The sequence below is a fragment of the Rhinatrema bivittatum genome, chromosome 3 (genome assembly GCF_901001135.1).
Source record: "Rhinatrema bivittatum chromosome 3, aRhiBiv1.1, whole genome shotgun sequence".
Taxonomy (NCBI): Eukaryota; Metazoa; Chordata; class Amphibia; order Gymnophiona; family Rhinatrematidae; genus Rhinatrema; species Rhinatrema bivittatum.
Window position 1 is genome coordinate 462,517,055 of NC_042617.1, and position 21,602 is coordinate 462,538,656.

Sequence of the window (21,602 nt, forward strand, 5' to 3'; positions counted from 1 at the left end):
TGCCACAGTGTCCAAGGATCCACCCAAACACCAAACACCAATAACCATAACATTCCTGAACCAATTGCTCCACGAAGCAGTCATTTTTTATATCCAGTAACTTTATGTCTCTTGATGTTACATTTATCCAGTCAATATCTCTGGAAGATTGCTTGTGGCAGCTACATAGCTCCCATTTAAAGAAGCTATTCACCAAAGTGCACTATCATTAATGTGAACAAACCAGCTGTGTGTTGTATTTTCTATTGATTGAGTACAGGAAGATTCATAAGCTAAAGTGATATATTACAGTCGTGTTAAAAATTATCATAGCAACATATTTCAATTATGTAAATAAGGAGATCTGAGCTATTTTAATTTATTTCTATAGTGTCTTTTGCCAAAACAGATTGCTGACATGCTGAGCTGATATCAGTAATTATCTTTATTTGGTGAACTTTTTGAAGCTCACAATAAAAAAAATACATGGGAAAAATGAGATGACATGAAAAATAAAAGAGAATATTTAGATACTTTGGATGCAGATTTTTTGTTTACGTTATTAATACTCATGGTGAACGTTGACACTGTGATGGGGTTTTGCAAAGGAAAGCTAAGTTCTTAAGAGAGATATTAGTTCCATATTTGTAGGAACTTCATTTTCCATTTTTATTGTATTTTTCCTGGTAATTTCAATGTTATAACAACAAAAATATCAGTGCAAAAATGACTTTTCAACTGATTTTTTCCTTTATATTATAACAAATTCATTTTTTTACTGACATTTTTATAGTATAAACATTGAATTTCCCAGGAAAAATAAAATAAAAACTGAAAACAAAGGTTCTTACATATTTGATAAGGTCTAATGTTGGTGAGATAGGTCTTGTATTTAAAAGTATTTCTCTTTCAAGAGACTATTAACCTGAATTTATCCTAATGTCTGTGCTGCATAATTCTTAACTAATAATTATACTTCAGTTATGAAGTGAATAGGTACACTGCCTCTCCAGCCTATTAAAGGAGATATTGTAATAACAACTTCTCTGACAGAGATGCCCAAATCTAGCTATTTAATAACAATTTGAAAAAAAAAAGACTCCAAGAAGGAACTTGTATGCAGTTTTTCAACTGCACCACTGCATCTTTCCCTACCTTAACCTCTGCTTAAAACATAGAAAGACGTTTTTAACTTACGCCCCTGATTAAGCAACAATCTACTTAAATTGCTGGGTATAACCTGGGACTTTAGGTGTCAGAATGATTAACCACCAGCAATGAGATTGGAGCGAGAGGTTCTGCTGTTAAAGGCCCACACATCTCCTGTGCATTGAAGGAAATGAGAAACTGAGATGACCTGATCTGCCTCAGCCCATTAGGGACTTTTTGATAGTCATTGTCTTCAAGAAAAATAATTGCTTCCCAAGAATGCTTAACTAAATCATTTTATTAATGTGAACAGGATTAAGGTTATAGGAAGGTCCCACTTGCTTTTCACCCAATAATATCTGACCATGCATATCAAAGAGTGTAGGAGGCAAATTATTCATTATTTCCCTGGCATAATGAGAGCATAAGGAGGGTTTAAAAGGACGCTATCTGCAGCAGGAAACTGTCAAAGAACGTGGGAATGCAGCACTCCTGCATTTTTGTTTCAGCTCCGTTGATCAGAAGATTGAAAGGCTTTCTCTACCTACAGGGGTCCTCTGTTCAGGTCCCACAGTGCAATTATAATCCATCCTCACCTCCTTTAGAATGACAAGCCAGAAAGAAAGCCCTCAGCTTTGGTACAGCTTAGCATTCCTCCTAAACACAAATCTTCATTCCTCTGAGTGGTTTTTTTTTTTTATTTTGTTTTTGTTTGTTTTTTAGTCAGTCTCTTCAGAAATAATTACAGTTCTTCTTATATAATATCAAATTAGAAAACAGATTTAAAGTAGCTAAATAACCTTTAAAGGACTTTATTTTAAGAGTCTGAGTGGAATTTTTAAATTGAAAGTTTCCATGGATCAGTTGTTATACTGCTGCCCACAAGGTATGGTGGATGCTGGCTTTGCTACCATGCAACAGGCAGGAGCACAGTTAGGAGAATTTTGGTGTGAGAAGGATGTCAGCTCTGCTCTTTTGATCTTTGTGATTTAGGAATTTGCTGTGTTTGCAGATTTTTGATGGTGAAAACTAACAAGGACTTTGACAATTAATGACAGGTGATGCAGAAATTGAATGTCAAATTTTCAGAAGGAGATTTCTGTCTTAATGGACAAAACTTGCCAATAGATCACTATGTACTGATGGTTCTATGCATGAACCTTAATCTTCATAATATTGGGTCAATTTTCAGAGACAGCACTAGATTCCCTTGGGGATCAATTTTCAAAGGGTTTTGGTGCTTGACATTAGGAATTAACCTAAAGCTATCCCTCTGAGAACTGAATAGGGCTAAATGGCTAAATTTAGGAGACTATTTTCACTAAGCATTTAAACTTAGGTTCTTAAAATGTGAGCAGGTATGGGAATGGAAATTAAGGCAGGGGAAAAAATGTTAGGTGCTTAGTAACTATTTTCAACACTAGGCACCTAACTTAGGGCCTGATTACTAAGCTTTTCTCCCATAGACGCCAAATGGGAAAAATTAGGTTTTTAGGTTCCTGTACTTTAGATGTCTAAATTTAGGGATCAAATGTTTTAATTCCCTAAATGTAAGGAATTTTTTCAGCTGAAAATGAGCTTCCTAAAGTTGGCTAAAAATCCACCTACATTTCGGGACAGAGCATTTTTGGAAAACTGACCCAATACGTCCTTATTTCATACACAGGAAGGGTAGTTTTCAATATTATGCATAAGTCAGCACATGCGCATGTAAGCCTGTATGTTTAAAGTTACTGCTTATATTTGTGCATGTTTCATTACGCATGCATATTTGTAATAGAGAAACCAACTTTCTTTACCTGTTTTATCAAATTATGTGCATATATTTTACTTGCTTAATGATTCTCAATTCTGCACATACACCCAAATTTTCAATGCTCGGTGTACATAAAATCTGGGGGATACACGTGTGGCTGAGCCATGCGCGCGCCGAGTGCATTTTAGAAAATGCCCAGCCACATCCATATCCCCTGGTCCATGCAGAGTGCCAGGCCAGTGAAAAGGCCGGGCCGGGGGAGCGGGGTATGGGCAGGGAGGGGCAGGGTAGAGACAGACTGGGACATCGGCCTTTAGGTCCTGTCCCGGGGAAGCGCATGCCAGCAGCTAGCCGGCGCGCTGAAGTTACTTCTGCTCAGATGGAGCAGTAAGTAACAAAACAAAAACATTTTACCTAGCTAGGTAGCAGTTAGGGGTCAGGGAGGAGAGGGGAAAAGGTAAGAAGGTTAGGTAGGGGATCAACACATATAAAATTGCCATACCAATAAAGATATCTGAATCTGAATCTACTGATAGGACAATTCTAAGGAACAGCCATTAGATAGCATTATGTATGGTAAAATTACACTATGCAGGTTCAATTACGTTTTTATGGGAAGAGTGGTAGCTTCACTCTAATTTGTATATCTCCTTAAAGAGTTTTAGAAATGAGATCCTCTAAGGCAGGGGTGGTCAAGTCTGGTCCTCAAAAGCCATAAACAGGCCTGGTTTTCAGGATTTCCACAATGAATATGCATGAGATAGATTTACATGCACTGCCTCCATTTAATGCAAATCTATCTCATGCATATTTATTGTACATTTTCTGAAATACAGGCCTGTTTATCGCTCTTGAGTACCAAAGTTGGGGAGTTTAGTTTGTGTCTGCATCTTTCTATTTCTAGTCTGTGATTGCTTATTCTGAAATCTAGAACCTCATGGGGAAGCATTCTCTGAAATGCTCCCTGACTGTTCCACACGCAGGTCCCCACAGGCAGGCAGAGCTCCAGAGTCTCAATGCGTGGATGAGATGATGGTGCAATGAAGAGGGATTCCATTTTGTAAGGAACTGGGGAACCTTTTGGGGAAGGGAGAGTCTTTTCCAAAGGGATGGGCTCCACCTTAACCAGGGTGGAACCAGGCTGCTGGCACTAATCTTTAAAAAGGAGATAGAGCAGCTTTTAAACTAAAACAAAGGGGAAAGCCAACAGTCGCTCAGCAGTGCCTGGTTTGGAGAGAGGTATCTTCAAAGGATACTAAAGACATATTAGAATTAGGGCATCCCAACAGTGAGGTTCCAATAATAAGAAACATAGTTCAAGTGCCTGTAATTAGAACCTCAGCTAAAAGATTCCAATGTATCCCTATCAATTAAAAAGCAGAATGAAAATACAAACAAAAAACACACTTTGAAATGTTTGTATGCTAATGCCAGAAGTCTAAGAAGTAAGATGGGAGAATTAGAATGTATAGCAGTGAATGATGACATAGATTTAATTGGCATCTCAGGAGGATAACCAGTGGGACAGTGCTATACTGGGGTACAAATTATATCGCAAAGACAGAGAGGAGCATCTGGGAGGTGGGATGGCGTTTTATGTCTGGGATAGCATAGAGTCCAACAAGATAAAGATGCTGCATGAGACAATGTGCACAATCGAATCTTTATCAGTAGAAATCCCTTGTGTGTTGGGTAAGCATATAGTGATAGGAGTATTCTACTGTCCATCTAGCCAAGATGGTGAGACGGACAGTGAAAAGCTAAGAGAAATTAGGGAAGCTAATCAAATTGGTAGTGCAGTAATAATGGGAGATTTCAATTACCACACAATTTATTTATGAATTTGGGACTTTCATAACACCACAACGGTGTGAAACACAAGTGTACACTTATAGCACCGTGGGTGTTATGAAGGTCCCAAATTCATAAATAAATTGTGTGGAAATATTAATTTGAAAAAACTATAGCACCAATACTATAAAAAACAAAAAATTGTGATACAATGTACTTTTCTTTGAAGTTATTCAGATCGTTGTTCTGTAGATAAGTAGACAAATGTATTTATTAGATTTCAATTACCCCAATATTGACTGGATAACTGAGAGATAAAGTTCCTGGATGGAATAAATAATAGTTTTGTCGAACAATTGGATCAGGAACCGACGAGAGAGGGAACAATTTTAGATTTAATTCTCAGTGGAACAGGATTTGGTGAGAAAGGTAATGGTGGTGGGGCTGCTTGGCAATAGTTATCATAATATGATCAAATTTGAATTAATGAATGGAAAGGGACAGTAAGCAAATCCACAGCTCTAGTGCTAAACTTTCAAAAGAGAAGCTTTGAAAAAATGAGAAAAATAGAAAAATTTATTTATTTATTTATTTAAATAATTTATATACCGGAGGTTCCTGTATAATATACATATCACCCCGGTTTACATAAAACAGTAACAATCGCTACATTTAGCGGTTTACATAGAACAGGATTAAACAACGAAGTTTTACATTGAGCAAAAGACGTAAACAAGTTTTTACATTGAAACAAATGAAGTAAACAAGTTTTTACTTTGAAACAAATTAATAGAAGTAAGCAAATAGTAAATACTATTAAACCGTTAATAAACATGCGGTTAATAAATTAATAAATAACATGGAGATATGTAAGTCCAAATGAGTATATGTATGTAGACTGTATGTAGTCAGCATGAATATGTGAATCTCTAATTGAATAAGGAAGAATAAAATAGATCTGAAAAATATCATTGTGGGAGTGAAAAGACTTTTTTCCTGTTCTTGGTTCTAGGGGAAAGCTAGTTTGAACAACCAAGTCTTAAGTTTCTTTTTAAATGTAGTGTGGCATGGTTCCAGACGCAGGTCTGGAGGGAGCGAGTTCCAAAGTGAAGGGCCCGCTGTCAACAGTGCACGTTTCCTTAGAGCGGATTTTGCTGGTTGTGTGATTAGTCTGTTCTGATAAGCGCTTCTGGTAGGTTTTACGGATGTGTGTAGTTGAATTTGAAATGTTAAGTTGAGAGGCGCGATGTTGTATAAGGCCTTATGTATCATCGTTAGAGACTTGAATTGGATCCTGTATTTAATTGGAAGCCAGTGGAGGTAGTGGAGGATTGGGGTGATATGATCTCTTTTCTTGGCATTTGAGAGAATTCTTGCTGAGGCGTTCAGGACCATCTGAAGTGGTTTGGTGGTGCATGCTGGTAGGCCTAGGAGGAGAGAGTTACAGTAGTCTAATTTTGGGAGTATGATGGCTTGTAAAACCATGCGGAAGTCCCTGTATAGGAGGAGTGGTTTAAGTTTCTTTAATGTTTGAAGTTTAAAGAAACATTCTTTTGTTGTGTTGTTGACGAATTTGTTGAGATTGAGTCTGCTGTCTATGATGACTCCCAGGTCTTTAACTTGTTGCGTGATGAAGTGCCCGGTGGTGTCCGGATGTTGATTAGTGTTAGAATGTGAAGGGGGGGGTATAGTTTTCCGGTGCTATAATGAGGATTTCGGTTTTGTTTTTGTTTAGGACCAAGTTGAGGCTGGTGAGTAGATTGTTGATAGCAGACAGACATTTATTCCAGTATGATATGGCTTTGTGTAGGGAGTCTTCTATAGGGATGAGGATTTGAATATCATCCGCGTATAGGTAATGTCTTAGCTTAAGGTTAGTGAGTAGTTGACATAGCGGGAGCAGATAAATATTGAAAAGAGTCGGAGAGAGGGATGATCCTTGCGGTACCCACCTCTTGGATTCGATGGTGTGGGACTCTTTGTTATTTATCTTGACCTTGTATGATCTGTTCTCCAAAAACGATTTGAACCAGTTAAAAGCTGCTCCTGAAATGCCGATGTCTATTAATCGTTGCAGGAGGTACGTGTGGTTTACAGTATCAAACGCTGATGAGAGATCCAGGAGAGCGAGGAGGCAAGGTTGGCCCTTTTCCAGGTTGAAGATGATAGTGTCTGATAAAGATGTTAGTAACGATTCGGTATTCATAGTCTTACGAAAGCCAAATTGGTTTGAGGTGAGGATATTATTTTCGTCAAGAAATTCTGTAAGTTGTTTGTTGACAACTTTCTCCATAACTTTGGCTATCATAGGGAGGTTTGCTATGGGTCTGAAGTTAGCTGGGTCTGATGTAGGTAAGTTGGGTTTTTTGAGGAGCGGTTTGAGCATGGCTAACTTGAGTTGGTTCGGGTCATGTCCTTGGGTGAGAGAGAGCAGTTAATGATGTCTGCTAAAGGTTTGGCTATAGTGTTTGTGATCAGACTCAGTTTGTTGGATGGAATATGGTCTGATGGATGGGAGGATGGTTTTATTTTCTTGAGAATATTCTCTATTTCTAATGTGGAAGTGGGCTCAAAAGTGTTGAGAACTATTGGTGAGGTGTTAGGTTGTTGTACGGTTGGGTGTGATGGTTGTTGTTCTGTTGAGAGTGTTGGTTGTTGAGCGATTGAGTGTGAAGATTGTTGGGCGGTTGATCGCGATGATAGGGGGCTGAGGTTGATTACGTGGTTTGGATGTGAAGAAGGTCCCTTGAGGGGGGCTAGGAGTGAAGTGATTTTGTTGTCAAAGAAGTCTGCCAGCTCGTTCGCTTTATTGAGTGCTTGATCGTCAGGAATGGTAGGCGCCGGGGGTTTTGTGAGGGTAGATACATATGAGAAAAGAGCTCTTGAATCAAAAATGAGGTGGTGTATTTTTTTGGAGAAGAATATTCTCTTTGTTGTGTTGATGTTGTTTCTGTATGAGTTAAGGCATGATTTGTAGATGAGGAGGGTGGTTGAAGATGGGTTTTTTCGCCAATTTTGTTCCTTGCATCTCAACTCGTGTTTATGTTTTTTTAGCTCCGGTGTGAACCAGGGTCTCTTATTGTCTTTGTTTGGATTGATAACTTTAGTTGTCATGGGGCATATTTGATCTGCCACCTTTTTGGTGATGTTGGTCCATGATGAAGTTGCTGAGTTTGCGTCAGAGAGGTCTAGGTGCTCTAGTTCCTTGGCCAGGTGTTCACTGAGTTGGTCTCCTGAGCACTGTTTCCTGATCGATATAGTTATTGGTTGTGTGGATTGTGGTGGAAGTTCTTTTATTTTTAACACCGATGATATGAGTCGGTGGTCTGACCACGGTATCGGAGTGCAAGTTGGAGTGGTGTGGGTTGAGATTCCTTCATTTATGAAGATAAGGTCCAGCGTATGGCCTGCTTTGTGGGTTGGTTCAGTCACTATTTGTCTGAAACCCATATTGTTGAGAGAGGTGAGAAGAGTTTTACAGTTGGTAGAATGAGTAAATGAATAAAATGAATAAAATACTGAAAGGAGCAGCTACAAAGCTAAAGTGTGCAAGAGGTGTGGACATTGTTAAAAAATACCACACTAGAAGTGCAATCCAGATGTATTTCACACATTAAGAAAGGTAGAAGGAAGGCAAAATGATTACTGGCATGGTTAAAAGTTGAGGTGAAAGAGGCTATTTTAGCCAAAAGATCTCCATTCAGAAATTGGAAGAAGGATCCAACAAAAGAAAATAGGATAAAGCATAAGCATTGGCAAGTTAAATGTAAGACATTGATAAGACAGGCTAAGAGAGAATTTGAAAATAAGTTGGTCATAGAGGCAAAAACTCACAGTTAAAACCTTTTTAAATATATCCGAAGCAGAAAGCCTGAGAGGGAGTCAGTTGGACCATTAGGTGAACAAGGAATTAAAGGGGCACTTAGAGAAGATAAGGCCATCGCGGAAAGATTTAATGATTGCTTCGGTATTTACTGAAGAGGATGTTGGGGAGGTACCCGTAATGGAGAAGGTTTTCATGGGTAATGATTCAGATGGACTGAACTAAATCACGGTAAACCTAGAAGATATGGTAAGCCTGTTTGACAAACTGAAGAGTAGTAAATTTCCTGGACCAGATGGTCTAAAGGAACTGAAAAATGAAATTTCAGATCTATTTTGTATCCTATCATTAAAATCATTCATTGTACCTGAAGACTGGAGGGTGGCTAAGGTAACCCCAATATTTAAAATGGGCTCCAGGGGTAATCTGGGAAACTACACACCAGTTAGCCTGACTTCAGTGCCAAGAAAAATATTGGAAAGTGTTCTAAAGATCAAAATCACGGAACATATAGAAAGACATGCTTTAATGGAACAATGTCAGCATAGCTTTATCCAAGGCAAGTCTTGCTTCTCAAATCTGCTTCACTTTTTTGAAGGGGTTAATAAACATGTAGATAAAAGGTGATCCAGTAGATGCAGTGTATTTGGATTTTCAGAAGGCATTTGACAAAGTTCCTCATGAGAGGCTTCTAGGAAAAGTAAAAAGTCATGGGATAGGTGATGATGTCCTTTCGTGGATTACAAACTGGTTAAAAGACAGGAAACAGAGAATAGGATTAAATGGACAATTTTCTCACTGGACAGGAATGGGCAGTGGAGTGCCTCAAGGATCTGTACTGGGACCCTTGCATTTCAATATATATATAAATGATCTGGAAAGAAATACTATGAGTATGGTAATCAAATTTGCAAATGTTTCAAAATTATTCAGAGTAGTTAAATCATAAACAGATTGTGATAAATTGCTGGAGGACCTTGAGCGACTGGAAAACTGGGCATCCAAATTGCAGATGAAATTTAAAGTGAATAAGTGCAAGGTGATGCATATACAGAAAGATAACCCATGCTATAGTTACACAATGTTAGGTTCCATAGTGGATAATGCATTGAAATTGTCAGCTCCGTGTGCTGCGGCAGTCAAAAAAGCAAACAGAATGTTAGGAATTATTAGGAAGGGAATGGTGAATAAAACAGAAAATATCATTATACCTCTGTATCACTCCATGGTGAGACCACTCCTTGAATACTGTGTACAGTTCTGGTCACCGCATTTCAAAAAGGATATAGCTGTGATAGAGATGGTACAGAGAAGGGCGACGAAAATGATAAAGATGGAACAGCTCCCCTATGAGGAAAGGCTGAAGAGGTTAGGACTGTTCAGCTTGGAGAAGAGACAGCTGAGGGGGGATATGATAGATGTCTTTAAAATAATAAGAGGTCTTGAAAGAGTAGATGTGAATCAGTTATTTACACTTTCGGATAATAGAAGGACTAGGAGGCACTCCATGAAGTTAGCAAGTAGCACATTTAAGACTAATTGGAGAAATTTATTTTCACTCAATGCACAGTTAAGCTCTGGAATTTGTTGCCAGAGGATGTGGTTAGTGCAGTTAATGTAGCTGGATTTAAAAAAGGTTTGGATACGTTCTTGGAGAACTTGTCCGTGCAGGTTACCCCCATGGTTCTGTAAAAAGTAGTAACTTCCACTCCGTAAAGGTTACCCTCAAGTCTTATACAGTAGTAAGATTCAGAATCCATTTAGAAAACATAACAACATTACTGCTAGCAACATTTTTACAAGGTGAGTAGCCTTCTTGATAATTCAGACAATGCTGCTTGAATGTGTTTCACTTTTGGACTTGGTCTGCATTTCAGTTCCCTGGACTAAAAAAGTCGGGGCCTATATTGGCTGTTGTCTGAATCCAATTCCCATTTTTGCCTTTTCTTCCCTGCTGTCAAAGTGGAGATTGTTGCGCTGGTGGAGGACCCTTGGCCTGAGGTGGGGTTGATGCTACCCGCAGGGCATGTCCTATGGGTCCCCATCGTCAGGAGGCGGAGCTGACTAGGAGACAGAGACCAACTAGAGCTTTGCCAATACAAGTCCTCTTTCTCCACAGGTTGAGCCCTTGGGTGCTGGGGCCAGCTGGTCATAGGTGTGCTTCCGTGTGATGACTCCCAGTAGATAAGAAGCAAGTGTTCACCAGGGACCAGCAGAGGTATTAGAGGACTGAGGTCGGTCAGGAAAAGGCAAGGATCCAGAGATCCTGAGCCTTGCCCAGGTAGCGAATAGCCGAAGCCTGAAAAGCCATGTCTGAGGGATACCATAGAAAGATCAAGGCAAGCTGGAGTCAGGGCAGGTGGCTGAGCAAGCAAAGTACCAGGATGGAGAGCAAAGGTCAAAACCAGAAGATCAGTCCAAGCATAATCCAATGAAGCAGGGGTCAAAGCCAGAAGAACAGTTCAAGCATAGTCCAATGAAGCAGGGATCAAAGCCAGAAGATCAGTCCAAGCATAGTCCAATGAAGCAGGGGTCAAAGCCAGAAAATCAGTCCAAGCGTAGTCCAATGAAGCAGGGATCAAAGCCAGAAGATCAGTGCAATGGAACAAGGAAGGAACAGGAGCAGGAACCAGGAATTGTGGGCAACGAGCACATGAGCAATCGTGGTGACCTGTTGCCAAGGCAGGGAACTAGTAGCTGGGCCCTGCCTTTTATACTGAGGCCCAGTGATGTCATCATCTGGGTCCACAGGCTATTTTCCTGCTGTGGCCCCTTTAAAAGGATGGGAGTCACTCGTGTGCGCACCTAAGCCGAAACCTGGAGGAGGCAGGACGGCGGTGTCTCCCCATGGCCCACACGGGGAGATCCGCCAGGTGCAGGGAGGAACTGCAGAGGAGTCGGAAGCAGTAGAGGAGGCTGTAGGCACTCGAGGATGGAGGCAGCTGCCAACTGCCGCAAGTGAAGGTGATCCAAGACTGACAGCTGGGTTCCTGGGGTGAGTAGGCCTGGACGCAGAACAATATTCTGTATATTTTCAAGTATTCAAAGAATAATTGAATTTAATTAATTAAAAAACATTATAGAATAAATATTGAAGATACATCTCTGCTCCAGTTTTTTTTCTTTGGAGGAACATAGATAGGTAATTCAAAAGTTCTAGATACTTAGACCTATTTAAAAGAAAATGTTTCCCCGCTAAGTGCTTAAATTTAGGAACCTAAAAATGGGAGGTACAGTTAGGTCAGAGGAGAGAATTTAGACAACTAGTACTGATTTTTAGCAATTAATACTGATTTTCAGAGTTAGGTACATAATTTAGATGATCAAAACTAAGTGCAGGCTTTCTTCTGCCTTAGCCTTTGACTACAACACTGGTTGTACAGAGTAGGGATTACCTTCCTACTAAATGTAGTCATGGAGGGCACTTTCTAATTAGGGGCTAACACAAGCAGCAGATGCTTAATGTCCACATTCTCCACTACCTGCAGTGGCTGATAATCAAGAGAGATCAATCCCCTGATGCTTCTTGTTACTATTTTAGATGTTGCATACCTCTTGCCAAAGGACAGTGCAATGGAATACCACACCATTTCCTCTATGGTGGGTTGCCACTTTGGACGCATGTCTGGGGACTGCTGGTGTATCACTTGACTGGTGGAAGCAACAGTGGGATCAGCTTGGGTAAAGGGCTTCCCCTTTTCAACCCCTATTCTCTGGTTTTTACATGGAGGGCACAGATGTTCCCAAGCTAATATTACTATCCTCCCTTGATCCCAATGCTAATGGGGGATGCTTCTACAGGTGATGCTGCATACCAGCATTTGTGAGATGCCCAACTTGCTACCCTTGACTGATATCCTTTCTGCAGTGAATACACTGAGCAAAATGTGGGTTGTCTCTCACTATAAAGTACCCCCAGATCAGGAATTTCTTCTGAAATCCCTTTTTTAAATCCTTGGAGACTGATACTGGCACTGGAATTGAGGTAAAGGTGAACCCTGAGGAAATATGCTAGGACATTGCCCCCATTCTCTACCTGTGTTGCATGCCCTTGCTGGGGGTTGTTCACATCAGTGTATCACTACTGATCTCAACTTTGCTGAACTAGAGACTAAGATGCTCAAACTTTCTCCACCTAGTAGCTCTTCAAGTTCAGTTTCAGAGAATCCCAGTCAAGATTCTTCCTTACAATCAGTTGTTGAAAATACTGCCTCCATCTCTCAGAAGCAGTAATCAATGTAGAGGATCATGCAGCTGGTTTTGTCTGTTTCATTTTCTCTGCCTCTGTCCATGCCCCTACCCTGCTACACTACTCTCCTACATTTTCCCTCTGCTTAAAAAAAAAAAAGAGGGAGAGGAACAGGTGGTGGTAGAAAATGCTCTCCAAATTTCAATTTCCTCTGTCTTGAGCTGCCTTCCTCTGCTGCCATGCTGGACCTTTAAAAATCCCTCTCCAATTTGGGGGCAGGACTGCTTTTTACATTTTTGCCCCTGCCGTAGCTGACAACCTTGCTAACATTCCCTCCTCTCTCTGCTCCTGTCATGATGGAATTTGCTAAAGGGCATTTCTTATTGAGTGTATATTAGAAATGATACAGTAACTATACCCTCACTTACAATAGCATGCACTGTATAAAGAACTGTTTGTCTCATAAATATACACATTTATTTTTATTTATTTATTGATTGATTCTTTTAACCCACTAAAACAGTCAAGGCCTGGACAAAGCAGTGCACAAAACAATTTAAAACAGTTTCTAAGAGTGCAGTGTGTTGCCTATCTATCTGTTGATGAGACAGATAGAAACAAAAATATCACTGTCTCTGGTAATCTCCTCACTGTTCAGTGTTGCCCACCCTAATCCTACCCCCAGTGAAGAGAAAAATCAAAATCATCAGTGCATTGCCTTTCTTTCTGGAACAGCGAGTTTGTGAAACCACTGCAGCACAGAGAAGAGTAGAAGCATCCATCCCCTATACCAGTGCCAAATCTGAAAGATTGTAAGCTTTTTTAAAACTCTATGACAGCTTCTAATAATATGTCCTTCACAAAACGTTACGGGCCGATACAGTAAAATTGCGCACAGGCCACTCTCCTGTGCGCGCGATACAGTATTTAAGTTTATTTAAATTAGGGCTGGCGGTAAAAAGAGGCACTAGGGACACTAGCGTGTCCCTAGCGCCTCTTTTTTGACAGGAGCAGCAACTGTCAGCGGGTTTGACAGCAGACGCTCAATTTTGCCCGGTTTTTGACCCACGAGCCGCGGGCCTATTTCAAATTTTTTTTTCTACTTTTTTTTAACTTTCGGGACCTCCGACTTAATATCACCATGCTTTTCTGTGCACTTTCCCGGTGCCCATATTCATTTCATTTGTTGCTCATGAAAACAAATGGAAGGTCATGAATGAAACAACTATTCTTCATCCTCTGTTTTTATGTTTTCCATTAACATCTATGACTGTGTATTGATGAGAAAAAAATGGTAACTCTTGTCTGTGTGACCTCACCACCTTGTTACTGCCTTGTAAGAGCCAAGGTAGGACAAGTTGGCAAGGAGATTAACCATAAGAAAAATCACAGTACAGCATCTTTTTAAATAGTTTATAGTTGCTATCTAGATCAAGTGAAGCTGTCCAAAAAACTCTGTATTTCCTCTCTAATAGGCCGATACAGTGCAGAGCGCACTGTTAACCCGCGATTGGACGCGTGTTTTGGACGCGCTAGCTTTACCCCTTATTCAGTAAAGGGTAATAGCGTGCCCAAAATGCACGTCCAACCCCCCCGAACTTAATAGCGCTGCAACATGCAAATGCATGTTGATGGCCCTATTAGGTATTCCCTAATAGGGCCTTTCAGAAATTAGCGCCTACCCAAAGATAGGCGCTAATTTCTGAAAGTAAAATGTGCAGCTTGGCTGCACATTTTACTTTCTGTATCATGCGGGAATACCTAATAGGGCCATCAACATGCATTTGCATGTTGCAGCGCTATTAAGTTCGGGGGGGTTGGACGTGCATTTTGGGCACGCTATTACCCTTTACTGAATAAGGGGTAAAGCTAGCGCGTCCAAAACACGCGTCCAATCGCGGGTTAACAGTGCGCTCTGCACTGTATCGGCCTATTAGAGAGGAAATACAGAGTTTTTTGGACAGCTTCACTTGATCTAGATAGCAACTATAAACTATTTAAAAAGATGCTGTACTGTGATTTTTCTTATGGTTAATCTCCTTGCCAACTTGTCCTACCTTGGCTCTTACAAGGCAGTAACAAGGTGGTGAGGTCACACAGACAAGAGTTACCATTTTTTTCTCATCAATACACAGTCATAGATGTTAATGGAAAACATAAAAACATAGGATGAAGAATAGTTGTTTCATTCATGACCTTCCATTTGTTTTCATGAGCAACAAATGAAATGAATATGGGCTCATTTGTTATTGTTTACCCATTGTTTCAAATGAATGCATGCACCTAGTGGCAAGTGTCATTCACTACATTGTGAAAAGGCTACAGTTCAATCTCTAAGTTGGATCTTCTACTCATCTTGGTCAGTTGGGACTAGAGATCCTTTGTAGGCCCCTGAGGGAGAAGGAATCATAGTTATTGCTTTCAGGGGACTAACCAGATTCAGGATTGATGATTGCAGGGTTCCACAAAGAGCCCTGATGCATGACCCTCCACTCCACTGCAGAACTGTCACTGCAATGACCATGCTAGGTCTGTGTGGGGAAGGAAAGAGATAAAGTAGGGGAAACAGCCCCCAGTAGTTGTAAATGAAGGCTCAGGACTCCATATTCCGGCCCTGTTTTTGATTGAGCTGAAAATATACAGGAAAAGGAAGAAATTGCCAGGTAAAATAAAAGAAACAAAGAAAATAAAGTGGGTAGATTTTAGGGATATGCTGGCAAAATATATTTCAGTTTGTTTTGTGGCTGAATTTTGTTTTGTTATTTTTTTTGGAAGGGTGTATTTGATATGTCATTTCATTAAATAGTGCACACTATTTGCAAATATTGCATATTATTTATCAAAATGAGAAATTCCCAAATTTCAGATGTATCATTGATTTGTTTTAGATTAAACAAAATGAAATGAAAATGGTCTTAGACAATTAAGATTGTACAATCATTTAAAATGAATTTATATCCTTAATAGATTTGACAGTGTAAACAAATGTGTATGATTTCCCTTCCCCAAGCTAAATATACCCTCACAGAAACTTGAGAAATGCCATGCTAGGTCAGACCAAGGTCCATCAAGCCCAACATCCTGTCTCTAACAGTGTCCAGTCCAGGTCACAAGTACCTGGCAGATGCCATAAAATAACCAATTATACCAATGTGTCTTGAATTTGACCTATGTCTTCTGTGGGGTTCTCGCTGGTTGCTAGGATGGTAGTAAGACAATATTCTATTTTAATTCTTGAATGATTTAGTTGTTTTACAGGATTTTTTTGTCTGTCTACTTTTATCTGTATGTTATATGAATTAAATAACTGTTATTATGTTGCTTATTTGTTAATTATATATATTTTAGTGAACATCGAAATGTATGGGAAAGAAAATTTTTAAATAAATAAAAAAGATCTATTTCTTGTTAGTTGTTCCCAAGGATATTAATTGTTTTCCCTACTCTACCTGGCTATTAATGCTTTATGGACTTTTAGCGCGTTTAAAAGTACGCGTGCTATTGATCCCCCATGCATATTTTTAGGTAAGGGCTGAGCAATTTCCAAACAGCCAATGTACCCATTAAACTGGTATTTACCCAGGTAAATGGCTTCTGAAAATTGTTCTCTCCTAAAGTACCACTGGGCCAAAATGACCAAAATTAGTAACTGGAGATCAATAAAAAAGAAAGCTAATGGAAAAGACATTTTGGCTATTTGTAGCCCAAAAGCAGCTTTGGCAGTGAATTGTGCTTTCTAGAAAGTATTGAGATGACTTGCACAGAATGGCAGTTACAATCCTAAACAGCAGTGCTATAATGGCATTGTGTTTCTAAGAAATCTGGTAGTCATAAACAGGGCCGGTGCAAGGGGATTAGGCACCCTAGGTGAACCTTCTGCCTTGCGCCTCCACACCCCCTCCCGGTCACGCCGCAACCCCACGGTCTCGGCCCCGACTCCTACCTCATTCTCGATTGTGCCCGCTGAGTGTGTGATTTTCTGGGCCGCAAGCAGGTTGGGCGCTGCTCGTAGCCCGCCAAATCACTCCTATTTGCTGCCCCGTATGGCTCGCGCCCAATGGCGTACCAAGGATCTCTGGCACCTGGTGAATAATGCATTTGTGTGCCTCTCCAGCACCCCCCAATCCTTCTTATACTATTGCTTAAGGCCACAGAAAATCAGTGGTGTCTCCAGACAGAAGAATTTGGGGGGGGGGGGGGGGGAGCCAAAATGACATTTCCTCATCACACCCACCTCCATAGTATGGCCCCCTGCTTTAAAATTGGGGCTATAAAAAAGTCTTAATAAGAAAGACCAAAGGGTCTTCAGCGTAATTTTAAAAAGCTGGCCAGTTTCACACCTCTAGTAAAACTACTATTAAAATTATTAGATAGCTTTATTCAACTAATTCTATATGGCTATGAGAGTGAAGTCTGGAAAGTATACAGGAAGGAAAAGAATGTCAATATAAATCCTGTACCTCCATTTCTGTAACATACTGTGCATCCATGGAAATTCACCCAACAATGGAGCTTGGGTGTTTCCCATACAACTCAAACAAAAAAATATTTTCAAATTCTAGTATCACCTCACAGTAACAGCAACACAAACACCTTCCACTGCCAGGCACATTGTGAACTCACACAAAACCCCACAAAAAAGACATTCAAAATCTATACAGCTAGCCTATCGTAACATAACAGTAATATCACCAAGGACTCAAACAACAATAAACCTACCTGTGAAAAAGCATGGGTAAATATTACACTGGGTCCCAGAATACCAATACACCACCTACCGAGGAAACAAAACAACCCCGATTGCTATAGATCCCTACACAGACACGCTACCAGAATCTCTCATCATGGTCACATGCACAGAGCAGAGACAGACCCTCACCAAATACAGAATAAAGGATCACAAATTAGACAAACTGAAATGGACACCCCAAGAAGCTAGATTCTGAGTGTAACAATGGAACAACAGAACCACCATTCCTCATACAACAAATAAAATCAAGAAACATAAAGCATCAGTTATAATAGTAAAACCATTCTAATAAAAGAATTTTTAAAACTACTGATAAATAGAATAATTTCTATTAATTAAAATCAAAAACATTTTTTAAAAATTTCCCAAGCACCAATAATATATTTCAAAACAGCATACATAACAAATAACACCCAGAAATTAAAACTAATGAGGATTTTAAATAGCCCCTGCTGTCTGTACCTGGGAACTCTTGGTTTCCAGTCACTCTGAAATTGTCGAGGATTAGGTTAGGGGAGCGCACAAACTTTATCCTCTCTCTCACACATACACACACATATGTGCTCTCATACCCACCATAACCTCCCTCTCTCTCACAGACATTGACACACTTCCAGGCTCTAAGACCCTCTCCCCCCCCCACACACACACAAGCTCTCACGCCCCTGGATTCTCTCATAAACACACATGCTCTCACATTCACTGGCTCCCTCACATACACACAAACACACACACCCAGGCAAGCTCCCAGTCATTCTCACACACACCCACCCACCCATAAACACCCACACTGACCCCCAGGCAGCTCCTATTCATTCTCACACTGCTCCCTCCCCACCCCCCAGGCTTGCACACATTCATTCTCACACACACATACACAAACACACAGACCCCAAAGCAGGCACCAATTCATTCTCATACACACACACACACACATACACCACACACACAGGCAGGCACCTATTCTCACACAGACAGACCCCAGGAAGACACCCATTCATTCTCATACACAGATACAGCCTCAGGCAGGCACCAATGCATTCACACACATACACCCCCAGACAGACTCCCATTCATACACATGCACACACTGAAGGCAGACCCCCCCTCTCTTTCTTTTGCCAGCAACCTCAGAGCCTCTCTCATTCCTCTGCTACTGCTGTCACTGCTGCCTTGTGGATATTTGGGGAGGTGCTGATTGCTGCTACTGGTACTGAAGCCTGTTCTGCTGCCTCCTCTGTGCAGGACCCGTGGTATTAAATATTTGTGGGCTTCCACTTCCTCCATGCCGATCTCGTACATTGCGAGATCGGCATGGAGAAAATGCTACTCATGCACATTCCCAAAGATAACATATGCCAATCACTAAAAATTATTATTTTTTTTTTACCTTTGCTGTCTGATCTTAGTTTTCTAATCGGTTGGTTGCAGGCTTTATTTTCCACTTCCCTTTGTTTTTTTGCCAATTTCTTTTTCAGGGTCTTTTTTTTTTCTATTTCTTTTTTCTCCATCTCTCTTCTTCCCTCAAACACACAATCAGGTTCTCATTCTCACACCCTGTCTATATCACACACATACACACACACATATACAGACACACAGGCTCTAACACTCACATACAGTCTCACGCATCCACAGCTCTCACTCACATGCTCTCTCTCATGCATACATACACACTGTCTCTCTCGTGCACATGCTGTCTCACTCTCACATGCACAGGCTCTCACTCCCACATGCTGTCTTGCTCAAGTACAAGCTCTCACTGTCACATGCTGTCCATCTCACACAGAGGCTCTCATATGCTGTCTCTCCAAACATTCAGGTCCTCACTCCCACACACAATCTCTCAACTCATCTCATACACACACACACACACACACACCCTCTACAGGCCATCAGCCTCTCTCTCTCACCTCTGGGCCTCCTCTGCGCGGGTTGCTGCAAGATGGGCTCTGCAGCAGCCCTGACCTTTTCTGGCTGCCCATGACTTGGGATCCGCAGCGGCTCTGCTACTGGGTTTCCTCCTCTTCTCGAGCAGCTGTGATGTGGAATCTGCGGCGGCCCATTAACACTGCTCTTCTTCCTTACGCAGCCAATGCTCCTCCTCCTTCCTGCCCAAGTGGCTCTGGAAGCGTTTTTCTTCCCGGCCACTCAGGCAGGAAGGAGGAGAAGCACCTGCAGGTTTGAACATGACCTTTTTCTTCGAGCCATGGTGAGATAAGCTCCACCACGGCCCCGCCGATCTTCCTGCTGTAGTTCCCTGCTCACCCGCCTGTGAGATGAGGTCCACCAGCGGTGGCATGGTCCTCCCATGTCGGCCATCAGCGCCCCCCTATGGCCCTGCACCTGGGGGCATTGGCTCCCCCTGACCTCCCCTCGGTATACCACTGCTCGCACCCGCTAATGCTTGGCGCCCTAGGCCCAGGCCTAGTGCTTCCGCTGGCCCTGGTCATAAATGGAAAGATGATAGTTAAATCTAGGGGTGTAGCCATGAGTGGTTTTCAGGGGCCTGTGTTCCCTCGCATTTGAATCAGACCCCATTCTTAGCAGCAGGATCATGTCCCATCCGAGGGCGCCCTTAAAGGTTCAGCAGTTAGATAACCTAGAGGCACTGTAATCACTGCTCCTTTAAGGGGAAGAACCACTGCCTATGGGATAGATATGTAAAGGTTTGAGGACATCAAAGTCTCTGTTTACTTTTGTCAAGTAATTATCCCCTCTTCTTTCAGCCAGTTGAAAGTATAGGAATGCTTGGGCTAGGTAGAAGGCTGGAAGCCTATTTAATTCCCTACTTTCATGTTTAGTGCTGAATTGGTGCAGTGGGTCAGTCCAGGGCTAAGTCCCAGTTTTCAGACACCTCTCATTTCACCCCGGGGCATGGATACTTCAAATGGGGGAGAGGATAAAACTCCAGGATCCAAGGCATTGCAGTGAATGTCTCATTCCCTTGCTCACATGAATGTATTCACATTTTGATAACCCTGCTGCAAGAATCTTCTCCAGTACCAAAAAGATACAGGGCAGTCAAGTGTGGTGTTCCAAAATCAAACCTTACTGTAACAAAACAAAACTCTTCAATCTCAATCAGTTGGTATTCTTCAACTCATCTCCAACACAACTTTAGATGCTTTTGGCCTCAGTCTTGCTCCTCTGAGTGAGTCAATGTGGCAGGCATTAGGAACAAGAAAGTCTACCCTCTGGGCAGTGGAAGAAGGATTCCCAGTAGGTACAGGGGTCTCCGGTTCTCTTCTGGTGTTAACTGGATCTTTCAATTAGAAAGACCACATGGCCATAAAATTGAAATCCTTACCCCTTCTCTTGAGCAGAAATGACAAAATTCCTCCCAACCAAAGAAGTACAAAAGTCTTGTCCAACATACAGACTGCTTCTCTTTCATGTGGCAAGGAAACAACTGTTCCTCCACATGCTGTTGGATGAGAGTCACAGGTCTCCATGCCGGGGGCGGGGGTGGGGGGGCGGAATTTCCAAAGGCAGGAACAAGAATTCACATAACACTTCAAAAATTAAATTCTCAAAACAGCTCCAACACCTGAGACAAACCATGCCAGACTGCTTGGGTACTAAACACGAATCTGCTTCCTCCTCCTCTCTCCCATGTATCAGGCTGTGCGGCCTGAAGTTTGGAAGTCATTCCAATGATTCTCCTATTTCTCCAAAAGCTAAACCAAAATGCTACACACTATTATGCACCCTCTTAGAGTTAAGCAAGTGGAAGAAAGAACTCTCAGCAATCCTTAGAGGAGGCACTGATCTAGGAATATCTAATGGAGACCTAGGAAGTCTCTACTTACAAAATTGCTTTTCAGCAGCCTGAGTGATTTACCATTCTTTAAAGTAGCTGCCTTAACCAGAGACGAAGAGTGAGAAACAGCAGAGACAGGGCAGAGAGCGTGAAAAAATAAGAGATAGTGTTACAAGAAATTAAAAGGTTTTGTAGCCACTGCCATGAAGACCCATATAGAATGGGTTAAGGGATGGGGGCAGGACAGGGGACTGGCCATAGTGCTCACCCATATTAAACATGGGCCCTCACTAAAATTCAGTTCTGACTACTCTCCTGGTTAAACCCAAAACTTTAAGGAGCATGGAGAGACCATATTTTAACATGGAAGGGGGCCTGGGTGTTACTGTAAGTATTTATTTT